General features: G+C 39.9%; 1 long non-coding RNA gene across 3 annotated transcripts in view; it reads left to right on the top strand.

The window, feature by feature from the left end:
• The window catches only part of LOC143684782 (uncharacterized), a 111,376-nt gene that overhangs the window by 93,624 nt on the left and 1,697 nt on the right, over positions 1-16,055 (top strand). The gene's annotated exons all lie outside the window — the stretch shown is intronic.

The following is a 16,055-nucleotide window of genomic DNA, read 5'->3' as shown; positions in this document are numbered from 1 at the left end:
CCTACAATGTGTCCAATTACTCAGGTTGGCACCAGACTCCCTGACTCCCTAAAGGGGCAGAATTAAAGTTTACAGCTTGTGTATAGTGGGAAGGAAGCTCAAATGGCCTCTGTGTGTGAACTGCTATCAAATCAAAGGGGAGGAATTCTCTCTCCCAGTCTGCCTATTGATTTTTATCAAAGGCATCAATCCTTTGAAGGAAAAAATGAAATTCTTCTCTCTTTTTTTTCACCTTCTATCTAAACCTCAAATACGGAAAGAAACTTGCCTTAAAGCCACAAAGGCTCATGTTAAGTCATTTCTTGGAAAAACAGAGAAGCATGTAAACAAGAGTGGAACATTGCTGGCAGGAACATACTGTATGTGTGTATGTGTGCATGTGTGTGTGTGTGTGTGTGTGTGTGTTTGTACCTGCAAACTTAAGGCTGTGGTTCAGAGCTCAGGAAGACAGACAATAACCATGAATTTAATGATGCTTTGAAAACTATAAAGTATGCTATAAAAAGCTACTTTTGTATAGTTCAACAAACCTAAAAGTTTTATTGTTTGTGGTAGGTTGCAATGGGCCCATCGGGTTGCAGCTTTCAGAAAGGACATTCTTCTTTGGAACCCTCCTACCTTGACTCTAGCTGGGTCACATGACTTGTTTTGGTCGATGGGTCATGAACAGATATGGCAGAATCAGAGCCTCTAAAAGACCATGGACATTGGGGCTGGCTCTTGCTGCTTTCTGAGCCCAGCCTCCTTGAAGGAAAGCTCACAGTAGACAGCCAGCACCAAATACTTGACATATGACAAAGTTCATCTTAAACTATAGAGCTCCAGTCAGAATTCAGATCCGTGGTGTCCATTAGAGCTGTCTGTGATTTTATTTTAATACTTTTTATCAGACAAATGTAGGTTTACAAAACAGTCACACATAAAATACAGAATTCTTATATACCACCCTATTATTAATACCTTGCATTGGTGTGAAATATTTGTTACAATTTATGATGGCACATCTTCATAATTGTACTCTTAGCTATAAATTTTGTTTTTTTAATTAATTCAAATTTAAATAGTCACATGGGGCCCATGGCTACCATTTTGGGAAACACAAGTCCAGTTAACTCTAGCTGCATGGATGACCCCAGGCAAAATCAGCATAAGAAATTTCTAGCTGAGCACAGGCCAAACTCCTGAGCAAAATATGTGGCCATTGTTCGAGCCAATACATTCTGGAGTGTTTTGTTACATATCAGTTATAACTGATACACTGAATCTTAAATCATTAATTGAAATACCTTAAATCATTGATTGTCTCTATATTAAAACCAAATGTATTTCCAGCAATTATGTAATCTCAATATAGAAATCTCTACTTACTCCATTTTTAAATCACCCAGTAGGTTCCATGTAGGACTAAGGCATAAACCATATGGAATCCTTGAGATCACTGAACCAGCTCATCAGCTTACTGATGTTATTGTCTCTGGGCACCACACAACAAAGGAGACAAAGCTGGGCCCTCCTTCTGGCAATCCTGAAGAAGGGCTGAGATGGGGAGTGTCTCTGGCATGCTCTCCTACCTATCAAGCCCAGCCCCTCTTTGTGGTGCCACAGGCCTGAGCAGAGGACAGTGGGTGATGTGCAGGCCAGAGAATCATGGGGACTGGCAGGTGTCAAGGTCTTCGGTAGGGAGACACCTGTTCTGAGACTCACTTTCTCTACTTGTAACATGGATGATGGTCCATGCTGTGTTAGATGAGCCCGTGACAGGTTCACCTTAATTTTAAAATGATATTGTCTATATTTTAAAACTTTATCTTCTGTCTGAGAACAAAGGAAGAGATGCATATTTCATCCAAAATTTAAATTTTCTATAGCACACTATCTAATTTAACCTTCCCAGTTTATTTAAAGAACCTAATTACCTGGAACCTAGACTAGGGAATGAGATTTTGTTATTCTGCACAGGTTAATGTAATATTCTGATACACTGTAGAGTATTTGGAACATAAAATAAAATAGTATTTGCAAAGTCCCCTTGAAGGATTGGGAAAAAACGTGGTACTATTAAACTTCCCCTCTTAGGGAATTCCTGATAGGCTATCAAGCATTAGAGATTCCCAGTTTAATAAGGCAAGTCCTTGATCTTGATGTTTGCCCTTATGAAACTTATTTCTGCAGTGGCAAGCTAAGCCTGCCTTATAATTATGCCTACCAGTCACCCCCAGAGAACCCCTTTTGTTGCTCAGATCCTGTCTCTCTAAGCCAACTCTGCAAATAAATTCACTACCTCACCTCTAGTAGGGAATTGCATGACTCCCAGGGGTGAAATTCTCCCTGGCAACATGGACAGGACTCCCAAGAAGAATCTGGTCCTAGAATCATGGGATTGAGAATGCCTTCTTGACCAAAAGAGGGACGTGAAATAAAACAAAATATAAAGTTTCAGGGGCTAAGAGATTTCAAATAGAGTCTAAAGGTCATTCTTGAGGTTGCTCTTATGCAAGATTCAGTCAGGTTTGTGAAGTGTCCCAGCATGCTAAGCCTCCAGCAACCATATTCCAGAAACCCTAAAGAATACCTTGGGCTCTATCAGAGCCTCTGTAAAAGTTTTACTTACCAAATTTACTTCTTCAGAAACTTAAGGCCTCCAGATTGTTCCTATGCCAGATAAGCCCTGGCTAAGAGGTACCAGTCTTTCCAAGAATATCAACCAATTTCATTCTTCTACCACATAAGGCCAACACCCCTTTCCAGCATGAAGAAGTTTAAATGGTCATTACAGATATATCTGAAGATTGAAAGAATGATCATATGAGAGGGAGGAGGTACAATCTGGAAATTGGGATTTAACAAATGCTTATGACCACTGACTCATTATATAGATATTTCTTTTTAGTTTTTAGAGTATTAGAATAGCCAGAAGGAAATACCTGAAATTGGTGAACTATAATCCTGTAACCCTAATCTTTCATAATGACTGTAGAACTATACAGCTTTTATTGTGTAACCATGTGATTGTAAAACCCTTGTGATTGACACTCTTTATCCAGTGTGCGGGGCAGTTCAGTAATAAAATAAAGACATGCATGAAACAAAATGGTAATAATGATAGGTCAGCAATATGGGGAAAAAACACCCCTACATAACATATAGACAATAGTTATAGTACTACCTTAATAATCTTTCATCAATGCTAACAAATGTAACTACTGTTAAAAAATAGTCGAGTTACAAAAAAGTGTTATCATCCATTGAAATAAATTTTTCACACGAGCAAGGGCTCGTGGTAGGGTGGTGTATGGAAATCCTGTATTTTATGCATGATTGTTCTGTAAATCCACAACTTCTCTAATAATTTTTTTAAATAAAAAAATGGAAAATGAGCAAAATCTTGGAAGCACAGGGAAATAAAAAGATTATTATTAATGACCTTTCTAACTTAATTATCTCTACTAGTTTACATTGTCTCAAATCTCTATTATTTATACTACAGATGTATAGTTCTTAACTGTCATAACCCCACCATGTGGCAAGCTTTAAAAACAGTAACTGACTTAAAGAAGCATTGTGCTTTTTTCTCCAGACATCACTAATAATAATATGCATGGTTTTCTCAGGCATAGAGAAACAAGAGGCTGCCCAAGTTTCCTTGTCCCTAGTCTTTCCTCCCCAAAATTTGTGGCTATGAGTCCAAGACCCATACTCAAAGCAACAGATTGGGGCCTACCTATGATGTCAGTTGCGCTGTGATTTTATTTTAATACTGCATCAGCAGCAGGAGAAGCCAAAATAAGACTATGAAGAATTTAGAGCCAACTCAAAAACATATTGCAGCAGCTGTTCTCTGCTGGCTCAGCCAGAGCCCAGCACACCAGCACTGTGAGAGTGTGTGCTTGTGTGTACTTGTGTGTGTGTATACACAACCACCAGCTTCTACAAATACCTCCCCATTAAACATCTCTCCCAGAAGCTTTCTCTGCCTTGCTAGAGGGTAATGGGAAGCCTGAATGGAAGAGAGAGGCCGAACTTCCTTTCCTGTCTCTGGCTGATGCTGAGCCGCCCTCAAAGCTCTTCTCTGGACAGCCCTTTCTCCACTCACAAATGAGAGATTGAAACGTTTTAGATCCCCAAAACATTTCTGTGTCCTTGAAAGGGGCCAGTATCAAGATGCCTTAGTTTTATACCTGGTTTCTGAGACACTAGGCAAGAAAGAATATAGTAAGAATAATTGAAGGACAATTTATCTTTGGTCCTTGTCCAGGACCTCCAGAAGAAAGTGAAAAGCCTCTTCAGTGACTATCATGCTGTCCTTCTCCTTCTTTTGAGATACCTGGAGCAGGAGTTGAGGAAGGAAGAGTAAAGATGATGAAAGTCATTTTCCCAGATCAGGAACAGAGAAGAAGAACAGCATCTAACACTCTCTTTTGAGGTCAGACTGTTTTACACCTTTTTTTTTTTTTTTTTGTCTTCATGAGTACTTGAGTTACCCTGCTGCCAGAAGCAGCAAATTCAACAAAACTGGCTGAGTGTCAGAGGGTGGACAATGCAAATCTCTTTCCAAAGAGTGAAGCCCCCTGCTAAACCTGCAGTGCACACCTATGCATTGCAAAGGGTAAAGAAAGCAGCCCCAGCATTTGCCCTGATTTCACCACCCCCAGTCTAGGGGCAGCCAGGCTGGCCTCGCCTTCCCCACCACATGACCTGGAGGACACAGAGGCTCATCAAGAGGGTCAGCAATGCTGCATGCCATCTCTCAAGAGAGTACCTGGACTTTGCCTTAGGCTTTTGCTGCAGTGACCTACATGTTACCCATACCATCAGGGTTGACAGGTCCAGACCCTACACCCAAGAGTACTTCATGTTCAAGTGTCCTTCTGGATGACTGCTCTTCTCAAATTTTCACAGGTTTGATTTTTCCACTAGCCATGCCCTTCACTTCTGAAAATCCCTCCTTCATAGTCTTTTCTAGCACATTTCCTGGTTTCTCTTCCTATCCCTGAACACATCTTTGCAAATCCCTCCTCTTTCTCACCCTCTCCATGTTTGCACTCATCCAATTCAATCCTCATCCTTTTATTCTCCACTCCTCACAAGATCCTCTTGGCTAAGCTCATCTACTCCCATTGCTTTCATTTGCATGTGCTAATGATCCACCTTGGTAAACTCTTTATGCTCCCCAGAAAAAAAACCATCTTCTTAATCTTAAATCCACATTCCTGTGCGTTGTGAACCCATTACAAATAGGGACTTTGAAAATGTTTTTAGTTAAGATGTGTCTCAAATGATTGAGGGCAGGCCAGATTACTGGAGTCCTTATAAAGAGAAAAACACATGGCAGAGCAAAAAGCCAGAAGCCGTAAATCAGCAGAAACCAGTAAAATAAGGAGAGTATTACCATGTGACAAGAAGCAAGAATACAAGCCAAGGAACTGGTAGCCAACACTAGAAAGCTACAGTCTTCAGAGAGAAAGCAAGCCTTGTTGATACCTTGATTTTGGACTTTCCTAGCTTCAAAACCATTAGCCAATAAATTGCCATTGTTTAAGCCAACCATTGTATGGTGATGTCATAGCACCTCTGGCTGCCTAAAACATCCAATAATCCTGAAATTCCATGTTTTACACATAATCACCTATTGCATCTCTCTCCTTAATATACTGCAAGCTCAACAAATCTAGCAATGAACTAACTCATTCCCCCTACACCTGCTTTCCCTCTTTCCATCCTCTTTCCTCAGATAGTATCTCAGTAAAATACTTGAATTCATAGACCCATCATTAATTCTTCCATTGACCTTGCTTCTACCCAGCTGTTTCCTTCTTATCAGGGCATGCAAGTTAAAGCTCCCTTAAGTCATTCCCATCCATCCTTTCCCTTTTTCAATGCCTTAGTGTAGATCGCTGTCAATCTTGGTAAAATCACTGTCATACTTGCCTGCTCCATCTTGCTTTCTGTTGAGCTCCAACTTCCATTTACTCAGCACAAATATTCAGACCAATGCTCCTAGCATACAAACCCTCATATATTGAGATTCGAGGCCCTTTCATGTCTATTGGCTTCCAATCTATGCTTTCAGTCCCACTGTTCTTCAGGCTACACCTCCACACATCTTCCTTCAAGACCTGATATGAAGGTTTAGACAATAACTGTCTGTGGCATATAACATGACTGTCAGAATCCAATAATTAAAGCAGACATTTTTAGACATTTCAGCAACATTTGGAATTCTCCCCCAAAGTATGAATTCAAATATCCTCTGAAATTACATTTAGGTAAATCAATAAAGATGATATTGCTGTACTTTCAGAAGTAAAAGACAGATGATGATTGTGGGAAAAAACATTTCTGTGTATATATCATAGGTCAAATTTATTTTTCTTGACAAATGATATACCATAATTCCCATGAGAATATTTCCTCATACACTGTCTCTCATCCAGTTTAATTCTCTGGGAAGAGATGAAAATGAGAGTACATTATTGAATGAACATAAAATATTAAGGTTTCATAATCATATAGCATTTTAATGTCAACATTGATCCTTATATGATGTCATTAAAAAATTTCGTCCTTACCAGGACCTTATTTATCATGGTCACACAATTATAACTCTTCTGTTAATCTTAGATAGGTTATATCTTCTTCCTCTTGGCCATGAACATAATTTCTTTCCTGTATTTATCCCTAGGAACAAAATTAGTCTTACTTCGCACCATATTTAATGTGATAATCCACTCGATATCTGTTCTAGTTTGCTAGCTGCCAGAATGCAACACACCAGAGACAGATTGGCTTTTAATAGAAGGGAATTTATTTCATTAGTTCTTCAGAGGAAAGGCAGCTGGCTTTCAACTGAGGTTCTTTTTTACGTGGGAAGACACAGGGTGATCTCTGCTGGACTTCTCTCCAGGTCTCTGGGTTCCAACAACTTCCGGGGTGATTTCTTTCGGCATCTGCAGAGTTCTGAGCTGAGCTGCAAGTGCTGAGATGAGGTATGCTGAGCTGTTTAAGCTGTGCTATGTGCTCTTTCATTTAAACACCAGCCAATTAAATCAAACATCATTCATTGCAGCAGGCATGCCTCCTAGCTAACTGCAGATGTAACCAGCAACAGATGAGGTTCATGTACCATTGGCTCATGTCCACAGCAATAGAGCTAAGCACCTTCACCTAGCCAAGTTGACACCTGAATCTAACTACCACAATATCTTTAAAAAAACATGCAGATTGTGAATCCTAAAGTAGATTAGGTCAGATAGGTACTACACACATACACAAACAGACACAATCACACACATAAACACTCATATACACACATACTCAAACATACACATTATCATGTGCACACACACTCTCACACAGCCATTCACATATACCCATACACAAGCTGACCACACATTCACACAGACACACTCTCACTCTCTTACTCTCACACACATACGTGCACACATTCACACACACAAACACACACATGATCACACATTCACACACAAGTGCTGGCACATACTCATACATACACACACACACAAACACATATTCCAGATAGTCTAAGATTGTGATATCACTCTCACATAAGAAAGTGGCAACTACCATGAATATTTGTGTGGCTGTTGAGGAGGAGGCCTGTTGGGACAGATATAGATAGAAGGATTAGGAAAAGAAGAAGTCAGCATATTGACATGGGAGGAATAGTGTTCCAGGCATAGAAAACTCCATTATTGTGAGGTCCTTTGGATTCAATTATGGTTTGCATCACTTGTTCCTATTCCTAAATGGAGGTTACACACCCTGCCCATGGAGTATCTGTTGCTGGGCATTTTGCGGGAGGGGATTTCCAAGTGGGGAATTTCTGTGGCCAAAGCAATCCAGTTCTATTTTGTGAACCATGCATGCCTTCCATGAGGTCAAGAAAAATTTACATGACAGTCATTCGCAACATTTGGGGAGGCAACAAATATATATTGCCAATTTGATCTTATAGAAAATGTCTTTTCCCTTCTAAAGGGCCATGTAGTATATGTTTACTTCAAGGCCTAGAACAAATGGATATTCCTTAGATAACTGAATGCATCTCACTGCTGGGAGAGGCATTCATCCACAGCTGTTCTGGAAAGCCATCTATGAGGCCTCAGAGTTGTTTTCCACAGAACTATAGAAGCAAAGGGCAGCATGATATCTGAATTTGTAGGTGTAAGAACCTAGCAGGCCATTATAAAAAAAATTCTGAATGGATCCCATTCATTATCAGATCACTCAACATTGAGGCTGTAACTATTGGATCCTATTTATGCACTCATTAAGACTACTTCAGGCTCCTCTTGCAAAGAGCTGAGATGTTATAATTGAAGGTAAGAGTTGTATCCATATACCTGAAAAGTTTAAATCAAGGTGGTATTCAATCTGTACTCTGTGATCTGATGTCCTCAGATTCCCTCGTAAATTATGAGATTTACATTTCATAAAAAATGTATGAATTTTTTTAATGACATCATATAAGGATCAATATTGACATTAAAATGCTATATGATTGTGAAACCTTACTATTTTATGTTCATTCAATAATGTACTCTCATTTTCATCTCTTCCCAGAAATGAAAAGAGGAATATTTTTTCTCACAACACCCAACACACACTGATGGGTGTTCAGCTCTGGGCACCCATCCCCACTTCTGCATGTGCTGTTTTTAACACCACCTGCAGCCTGCTTTCAGAAGACTGTCTTTGCTACTGGAGCCACGTTGCTCATTTGGGGCAGAGTGGGGAAGTGTCAGTGAGTTTATACTCTCCAGAATAGCAGTAGCAGAGGCAATGCTTGACTGGTACAGGAGTGTGAAAGTTCAGGTCCCTTGCCTGGGGTAGGGAGAGAGGGGATAGATAATGTAGTTGGATTTATGTTCTTCCTAACTCCCCATGGATCAGGCTGAGTCTGGGTCTTTGCTTGGATCGTCACTTTGCGGCTCCTCCCCTTCCCCCATCCTGTTTACCAATTTCTTCTTGGACCATACTGTTAATAAATCCCTTACACATAAATCTTGACTCTGAATGTCAACTTTGGGAGAACCTGAACCAGAACAAATCCTAAAGGGCAGGACCAGCACTCATGGGAGGATGATGTAAAAGAGTAGATTGCATTTGACTCAATAGAATGAAGAGCTTTATTTCTTGTGGTCACATTGATAAAAGGGAGTCACTAGGGAGAGCCAAAGAAATATAAGGGACCATTCAGCCCTTGATGATTGGTTCAACTATAAAAATAATTATTTCAGAGAAGTTTGAACTTTACCATGGACACTCCCTTGAACCATTTCTGCAATAGGTAAGATGAGCTTCAACTCAGATACAACATATACTGGGTAGACATCTCAACTTTTGTAGGATAATGTCAATAGAGATCTCAGGTACACCACACAGGCTCACAACACACAACTACATGAAGTTTTATATGTGTTTGCCACCCCTGGAGTTAGGTGGAGCACTAGTATCAAAAGTGATTCTCATATCAAATTACAGGGCTCTGCATCTACAGTGTGAATAAGCATCATTGCACTTGAGTCAATGCAAGTGCATTGAGTCATGATCCCCACAAAACAAGTTTAAGTCCTAACCTGTTGCTTTGTAGATGTGTACTCCTTTGTAAATTGAATCTTTGAAGATGTAATTAGGTAAATTTAGGCCAAACTAAATTAGGGTGGACCTAAACTCCAATATGATCAGATTCCTTATATGATAGCTTAGAGCTATATACCCCAGAAAAAAATATGTTCTGAAACTTAACCCCTTCCTGTGGGTGTGAGCACTTGTAAATAGGACCTGTTGATGAGGTTATATCAGTTAAGGTTTAGCCCACCTCATTCAGGATGGGTCTTAATCTTATTAGGCCTTATAGGGAAGGTCAAAGGGAACAGCCAGAAGCTGAAAGTCAACAGAACCCGAGAGAAAAGACGTAAGCCAGGAGAAGCAGCCATGTGCACTGCTATGTGACAGAGGAGCCAAAGCCTAAGGATCACTGGCATGTGAGCAGCCAGCCCCAAAACACCAGTCATCTGGAAGAAAGCATCACCTTGATGATTCCTTGATTTGGGGTTTCTCCTAGTCTCAAAACATGAGCCTCAAAAATAAATTTCTGTTGATTAGGCCAATTGTACCATATTTTCTTTAACAGTGAGGAAACTAAAACACCTTACAAGTGGAAGAAATTTGGACATAGCAAGTATTAGGAGATAGGAAGAGACAGACAGGGAGAAAGACAGTCATGCAACAGAGATACAGATTGAGTTATGGGTTGCCAGCAAGCCACCATAAGAATTCTACAGACTTTAGAGAATGCATGATTCTGCCAACATACTGATTTTGGACTCCTGGCCTCTACAACCATAATACAATAAATTCCCGTTGTTTAAGCTAACTAGCCTATGGTACATTGTCACAGCAGCCCTGGCAAATTAACAACATTGCTGAAGAGAAGGCCATTGAGGGACTCTCATAATAGAAAGAGATTGGAGTAGATGCCTTCCAGGATCTCTTCCATTTCCACGAAATGACGCTTCTGTGGTCTTTAACTATGTGAAACCTAACATGTCACCATGACTCACAGGTTCACCTATGGAGGATTGTGACTGAGCATGTAGAGCAAGCAGATGTTCTTGATCATAGGGAGGAAACCTGATACTCCCAGCAATGCTAAACTGTGAGAAATGACATCTCTTCTAATGTTCTCAGATAGCATATCTTTCCTGGAATTTGCTCCTGAAGAGGTGCACAGAAGGGAGCCGTGAGATTTCCAAGCACCTGCCAAGACCTGAGTCAGGCTGGGCTTGCCAACTGAGGCTGTGGGTAATACACATATTGCCCTGAGCAGTAAGTAATGACCATGTGTCATAACAAATTGAGGGCAGGATAGAATCTACAAGTTCTGACAACAGAGCTATGCAAATTGGAAAATACCTTTGGCTCACCAATTACTTCTCTTTTGCTCTTTGCTTTTCATAGAATGCAATAAATTAAATCATCATGTGATCAATGAATCATAGTAGCCCTGTAAGAGATTACCCAGTCCATGCTAGCCAAAATCAAACACTGCTCTATGCAGCATTGTCTATAAGCTTGTCATTCAGTAAAAGATGCCCAGAAATTTTTCAAAACCAAGGCTTTCTTTCATAATACATACAACAAAGCTTTAGGTTTGAAATCTACTCTAATAATAAAAAACATAACAGTTCCATTTACTATTTTAGAGATTATCAAAGCTCTAAATGGGTCACCTATTTATGGCATAGTCACAGATGCAAGTAATCAAAATACAGAAAAAAATTCCTTTGTTTTTACAATAATTTGTCTTGTGTAAAAGGCTTGCTTATAAGACTATGTTGAGTAAAGTTTCTTCCAAATGTGACTTCAGAAAAAAAATGCTTTTTATCAGAGAACCTATTGTCAGAAGTTCATGAAAAAAATTATGATGCTTTAGGTGGTCATACAAATGTAAACTTTGGTTGCTGTTTGAATGGCTGTAAAAGCACAAGCAATGCTTATTCAAAGTTGAAGTAGAGCACAAGTGAGTCTATGGAAGAATTGACTGTCCTGCTTATAATCTGAATATTGCTGCTCAAATAGCATCTGATATGAAAGTAATTGTCATAAAATAGTTCTTGATCATCAGCATTTATACTATTTAACTAAGCAAGTGAAATATTTTTGTGGCTTCTGTTGACATTTAGTTGTGGTCAGTTGTCTCACATGCAAAAATCTTGTTAGCAGAGATTGACTTCCAACAGGACAGAATGAGGAGTTCTGCTGACCCACCGCTGCTCCCCAGAGAAATTGATGAAAACCACTAAAAACAAAGCAAGCCTCTGTTAATGGCTCTAAAAACAAACAATAAATGAAAAAATATCGATTTAAGAAAATGTATGAAAATCTGATAAAATTTTTGTGGAATTCGATCACTCCCTTCCTCTACTATCCTACCTCCTGCAAGGTAGAGACTCCACTCTGGATTTCTGCAGCCAAGAGCTGACAAAGCTCTTCCGACCCCCACCTCCTGCACTAGCTCCCAGTTCCAGAGCTTTCTTCTAAAAAAGAACAAGATAACAGCATTTCTCATCCTGCCCCCAGCATCCTGTTGCTGAGGCTAAGTCCTAGGTAAGTGTGGTCAAGAGGTCAGGGTTACCTTCTTGCACCCAACTCCCACTTGTAGGATAGAGGGTCTACCTTGATGTGGTGCTCTCACTATACTATGGCCCCTGTAGCACTTCTTTCAGCTCTGGAGACTGTGGATGCTCCATGCCAGGAATGGTGAACCAAGTGGATCTCAGGCTGCTCTTCCACCTTCCACTTAGTGCTTAGGTCCTAGAATGGGGGCATCACTTAGAGAGAAGTGTTCCCTTGTCCCCACCCCAGCTCCAGAACTTAGAGATTTCAGCAAGAGGAAATCATGCTGAAAGGGAAAGCAAGGGAAAACATGCCCTAAATCAGATAGTGCTAATCTATTTCCATGGGAAGTAACTTCATCCACAACAGATCTTGGAGAAGTTTAAACACAAGAGTACCCTCAAGAATGGTGAAGTTTGTGGTCAAAGGTGAGCGGGAGGAGATTCATGAATGTAATGAAAATACAGGCTAGACTCTGGGCCAGTTAGTTTGCAGAAGAGAATCCTGGAATAAGACAGCTGGGAGGAGCTCCCCTGGGGTTAGAACAAATAGCAAACACCACCCTCAGAAGAGGGTACAATTTGAGTGCCTTAGTTTGCAGAGAAATATATACCCCAATGGGTTGTTGAAGACAATAGAGCAACTGATAGACAATTAGTGGTGTTTAACTGTTTGGTGTGGTCAGGGAAAGAGTGGAAGAGTCCTTCTGATGCCACTGTGGTCCCAGGAAGACTGGGGGCAGATCCAAAGCTAGGCCTCCCTAAGGACCAACATCAGAGATTTAACATTGAGAAGAAACAGACTTCACTAAAATGATCCAGCTGGTGACTAAACAAGTAAATAGCAATAACAAGTCCCAGAGTGGGGATAGGGCTAGGACCAGTACCGAGCTAATGCAATATATTATCTAAAATGTTCAGTTTCCAACAAAAATTTATGAGGCATGCAAAAGAAACAGGGAATAAAAGAAAGCAACTGCAATGAAAATACAGGCTAGACTAGGCTGGTTAGTTTGCAGAAGAGAACCCTGGAATAAGACAGCTAGGAGGAGCTCCCTGGGGTTAGAACATATATATATGTTTGTATATTTGTTCTAATATATATATACCTTTATATCTGCATATGAAAGGTATGCAGAAGATTGCCTGGGAGAGTAACCAGATGCCTGATTGAACAGAAAAAGATTTTAAAGTAGCAATTATAAATATGTTTGCAGAACTAAATGGAAGTGTTTTTAAAGAAGTGAAGTGAGCTATGATGACACTACTGCATCAAATAAAAAGAAAGGAATAAGGAGAAATTATTTTTTAAAAATGAATGGAAGTTCTACAATTAAAAGCACAGTAGCTGAAATTAAGCATTCATTAAAGTGACTCAACAGGAGATTTCAACTGGCAGAAGAAAGATTCGTGAATTCGAAGATACTTCAATAGAGGTTATGGAAGCCAAAGAACAGAGAGAAAAAAAAAATGAAGGAAAATAAACAAAACCTCAAAAAAATGTGGGACACCATTAAGCAAACCAACATATATGCATATGTCAGAAGGAAAGGAGTGAAGAAGAAAAAAATTATTTAAAGAAATCGTTGCAGAAATCTTCCCAAATTTACTGAAGAACAATCTATATTTCCATGAAGCCCACAAACTCCAAGTGGGCTAAATGAAAAATAACCCACAGACAGACAAATTGTAGTAAAATGCTGAAAGTTAAAGACAGAGAGGAAAATCTTAAAAACAGAAACAAAACTGGTGCATCCTTTGTGAGGGTAAAACCCCTTCCCCTTGAAATAACCAACACTCAGCAAGCATTCCAGGAAACTTCCCCCACTCACAAATTTCAGGAGACTCCATGGTAAACCAAACCTGCCCCAGCCCACACGGCAGTCACATGGGTGTCCTTGCATCCCTCTGGCAGCTGCATTCTTGCTATTACTCCCCTTATCCAACATTCGCCCTCAGGCTGTTACAACCCTGCATGACTAGAGCAGCATTTAACTTTTAACCCCCCCCCAATGAAGAGTTGCCACCTCCCCACTTAGCCCCCTGCTTCCAAGACCAACCAATAACAACCAACCAACTTCCCGTGCCCAAGCTAGACAAAGAAAATCCACCTCCTCCCTTTTCCTGTTTTCCGCCAACCATCCTATATGAGCAGAACTCCCGCCCTGGCTCTGGGCTGACACCATTTTCTCAGCTTCAGCTTGCCTGATCATTGCTGCCGAATAAACTGTATGAAAGGAATGCGGTGTGTGCATATTTGCTCTACAGAACTTGCATCCCTGACAAGGAAACCCCAATAATGTTAATATCTGACTTCTCAGCATAAAGAACAATGGCCACAAGGCAGTGGTCTAATTATTCAAAGTATACAAAATATAAAACTGCCAACCAGTCAGGAATTCTACATCCAACAAAGCTATCATTCAAAATAAAGTTGAAATAGAGCCTTTCCTAGATAAACAAAACCAGAATTTGTTGTTAGTACAATCACCTTCCAAAAAATACTAAGACTGAAAGCAAGTGACCGATGGTAATTCAAATCCACATGAATTGTAATAAAAAGATAATATAAATGCACATTTTTCTCCTTTTTTCTCTTAATTGATTTAAAAAAGCAACTGTATTAAATAACATGTATAGAAGGTATTGTTGAGCCTATAATATATAGAAATGTAATATATGTGTAATATATTTGTCAATAGTAGCACAAAAATATCTGGGTGAGAGCAAAGCTATAATGGGCTAATGCAATCATGACAGATGGTAAAATGACAATAATAACAATGTCTTGTTGAATTTGTAAAACTATTAGACTTAATACTGGTATAACAATAATACCACAGGTGATGTCATCAAGATGTTGACCTAAGACCTCCCCTAGAAAAGTCTCCCCTCAGAAGCAACAAAGAAAAGGACAAATTCCACTTGTTTGAATCTCTAGAGGAAGATAGAGCCTGGAGAAGGGCTCCATAAATGCTGAATTGACTAAGAAGAAGGGAAAAAGAGAGAAGGTAGGGTTTCTCTGACCCAGACCTGCCCATCCAGGCTTCTCCTCCTCACTGGGTCCCACAGGGTTTGAGAATCGCACAATGACTGCCCTGCAGCCTGACTGTTTCCTTTCTGAGCCACTCACAGCAGCAAATTAGAACTCCATGCATATCCAAGCAGGGGAACCAAGCCACGCAGACCCAGGGCAGATCTCAAGTGGTTGGCCAGTGCTGAGCATGCAAAAGGGCCCCTAGGGAAAAAAGAGAGAGACAGACAGAGAGAGAGAGATCCATAGTGAAACTGTTGGCAAGAGATGCACATACACAACCTGGTCTCTGATTGCTAGAAGACCTAAAATAAAAACACAGGAGTTTTTTAACATTGACCCCATCTGGCTCCCTAGGGTGGGTGGGACATCGTAACGTGGAAACAAAAAGTCCCACAGCAGAACTCTAGGCAAACGGTACACACACCCAATCCAGTCTCTAGTTGCTGCAACACGTACATGTAAATCTTTAGCAGAAGGACTATGCAGTTTGAAAGAAGAGTGAACAGTATTATTGAAGTTCTCCACTGGTTAAGGAACATGTTCAAGAATTGGTAAAAAAAGTTTATTCCTTTTGTGAAAACGTTATTCTTAAAAAGGGCATTCCTGACGATATGGAAAAGAACTTCTGGCTTGATGTGGATAATTATTATGCATTATTCAAGACTATCTTTTGAGATGGATTTCATCCCTTTAAGGATTCTGTTCTTTTGCATGGGTGCTAAATCTCCTCTACATGAGAACAGGTGAAATCATCATGCCTAGTGTAGAATATTGTCAATAAAAATTGACAATAATACTTTTTTGTGAGACATTTCAAGTAGTTTTTCATGAAGAGATGCAATGAAATTTTGAAGAATGGACAAACAATTTATGCCATG

Source organism: Tamandua tetradactyla, chromosome 1 (assembly GCF_023851605.1).
Source record: "Tamandua tetradactyla isolate mTamTet1 chromosome 1, mTamTet1.pri, whole genome shotgun sequence".
Classification (NCBI taxonomy): Eukaryota; Metazoa; Chordata; class Mammalia; order Pilosa; family Myrmecophagidae; genus Tamandua; species Tamandua tetradactyla.
Note: the sequence above shows the minus strand (reverse complement) of the source record. Positions and strands in the feature narration are given on the sequence as shown.